The following is a 2,977-nucleotide window of genomic DNA, read 5'->3' as shown; positions in this document are numbered from 1 at the left end:
CAGTGACTAAGGATCTCAGTTTCTGACAACTGAATGCGACATGTAAATCTGAACTCGATTACGTTGCTATAGGATGTCGCTGGGAGAACTAGACACGTAAATAGGATCTGAGGACTAAATATTATTAGCATGCCAATGTTAGTTTTCTGATTTTGATAGCTGTAGGCGATTTTGTGTTTATGTAGGAGAGCATCATTGTTCACAGGAAATGAACACTGAACTATTTAGGGGTAATGGGACATCAGGTAAGCAAACTACTTTCATAAGGTTCTGAGAATAAAATATCTGTCCTTGCTTCTCCAAGAAAACACCAAACGGTGGATGATGCAGGTGCAGCCGGGGGGCCCGGAAGCCCTAGTGGGCCTGGGACGGGGAACCGCAGTGGCTTCCTCGGAGATTTCGGCAGTGGCATCCGGGGCCGGGGTCGCAGCCGTGGATGGGGCCGGGGCCGAGACCGGGGAGCTCGCGGAGGCAAGGCCAAGGATAAGGAGTGGATGCCCGTCACCAAGCTGGGCTGCTTGGTCAAGGACATGAAGATCAAGTCCCTGGAGGAGATCTACCTCTTCTCCCTGCCCATTAAGGAATCTGAGACCATTGACTTTTTCCTGGGGGCTTCTCTCAAAGACGAGGTTTTGGAGATTATGCCGGTGCAGAAGCAGACCCGTGCTGGCCAGCGCACCAGGTTCAAGGCGTTTGTTGCTACTGGGGACTACAACGGCCACGTCGGCCTGAGTGTTAAGTGCTCCAAGGAGGTGGCCACCGCTATCCGTGGGGCCATCATCCTGACCAAACTCTCCATTGTCCCCGTGCGCAGAGGCTACTGGGGGGACAAGATCGGCAAGCCCCACACCGTCCCTTGCAAGGTGACAGGCCGCTGCAGCTCTGTGCTGGTGCGCCTCATCCCTGCACCCAGGGGCACTGGCATCGTCTCAGCGCCTGTGCCCAAGAAGCTGCTCATGATGGCTGGTACTGATGACTGCTACACCTCAGCCCGGGGCTGCACTGCCACCCTGGGCAACTTCGCCAAGGCCACCTTTGATGCCATCTCTAAGACCTACAGCTACCTGACCCCTGACCTCTGGAAGGAGACTGTGTTTACCAAGTCTCCCTATCAGGAATTCATGGACCACCTTGTCAAGACCCACGCCAGAGTCTCCGTGCAGCGGACCCAGGCTCCAACTGTGGCTACAACATAGGGTTTTTATACAAGAAAAATAAAGTGAATTAAGCCTTAAAAAAAAAAAAAAAATCTGTCCTTAAAACTTTTCTGTAACTTTATCGTTGGTTCAAATGTTTTAAAAAATGAACCAAAGTACCAAAATAGCATTTTAAAATAACGCATATTTTTATTAAAAATGGGCAAGACACCGTCATGTTAATCAAGTCAATTTTCTATACAGAAAAATATATAACATCAATAAAATAAATGGAAATGGAAATATATGCAATGATGTTAGTTCTTTTCCATAGTGTTAGGTAGATAACATGAAGCCCTAATAGAGTTTCCAGAAAATTAATATTTTGGTGGAAATTCACAAGTTGTTTCCAGAATGTATATAGATGAAAATGGCCAACATTAAGATAAGCTACTGGGTTTTGAACAGTTTACAAAGTCATGGTAATTAAGAGAACGTGTTATTGATACAAGGAGAGATAGAAATAGAATAGAACAGGATAAGAGGCCAGAAATAGAGCCTCTTATAAGTGGACATTTTTATTACAACGAAGTTTGTACCACAGAGCAGTAGAGAAGGAGCAGGTGTTTTCAAAAAATTATGCCTGGTCAACTGGATATCCACTTGGGGAAAAGCAGAATGACTTCTGCCTCGCCACCAAGCAATCTGCACCTTGTGCACTGCCAATCTAAATGTAAGAGGAAAACCCCTATTACAGAGCCCCTTGATCAGTGTTGCCAATAGAACTTGTATGGTGATGGAAATGCTTCACATCTGAACCCTCCTAGATGGTAGCCACAGCCACATACTGGTTTTGAGCAGGTGAAATATGGCTAGTGTAACTCAACCACTAAATTTTCACTTTGTTTTTATTTTACCTAATTTATGTTTAAATATCCACATGTGGCTAATGGCTACTTATATTAAACAGTACAGTTCTAGATAATAAGGGAAGAGAATATCTTTATGTCCTTGGGGTAGGCAGATATTTCCTGATAGAACACAAAAGTATCCTCCATAAAGGAAAAAATTGGCAAATAAGAGCTTCTTCTCATTAGAAGACATCATCAAGGAATTGAGCGTAAACCAACACGTAGGAGTTATTGCAACACACATAGTTAACAAGTTCTCAGTCCTGAATCAATAAAGCCTTCCCATAATCATTAGAAACTTACCCAAGAAAATGAAAGTGGAGTAAATGGACAAATGGCTTGAACAAGCACTTCACAAAAAGGATAGCCAATGAAGTAGTGCTTTATATCAGTGTCATCAGGGCTCTTCTAATTGAAACCACCATTAAATATCACTACACACCCACCAGAAAGGCTAAAGTTTGTAAGACCCACAGGACATGTGGCAGGGATGGGGAGTGACAGTCGCACTCCAATGGTGGTAAATTGGAACCCACTTTATAAAACAGGTATTATCCACTAAAATTAAATGTATGCAAGCCTTATAAACATTAATTCCACTCTAATAGACATGTCCAATGTAAACGCATGCACATGTGTGCCGAGAGTCTTGAGCAAGATTTGTAGAATATTCCTCAACTTGGATTTAGCTGATATTTTCTCATGACAAAAAAAAAAAAAACAAAAACATAGTACGTGGTAATAAACTGTGAAATACAATGAGTATTACAAAGTAATGAAAAAAACATCACTGCATGCAACAACCTGAAGAAAACCTGCAAACATAATATTCAGTGACAGAACAAGATACAAAGGATACATTCAAATGATTCCTTTGGTGTAATCTTCAAAACAGGTGGTATCTGTCCATCGTAGTCAAGGAGGGGAGGC

The 2,977-nt window shown here is 43.0% G+C and overlaps 1 pseudogene; it reads left to right on the top strand.

The window, feature by feature from the left end:
• The first annotated feature begins 479 nt into the window (after positions 1-479).
• Positions 480-1,196, top strand: LOC105487538 (small ribosomal subunit protein uS5 pseudogene; annotated as a pseudogene).
• Positions 1,197-2,977: the final 1,781 nt, after the last annotated feature.

This window comes from Macaca nemestrina, chromosome 5, assembly GCF_043159975.1.
Source record: "Macaca nemestrina isolate mMacNem1 chromosome 5, mMacNem.hap1, whole genome shotgun sequence".
NCBI classification, from domain to species: Eukaryota; Metazoa; Chordata; class Mammalia; order Primates; family Cercopithecidae; genus Macaca; species Macaca nemestrina.
This window is presented reverse-complemented; position numbering and strand designations above follow the sequence as displayed.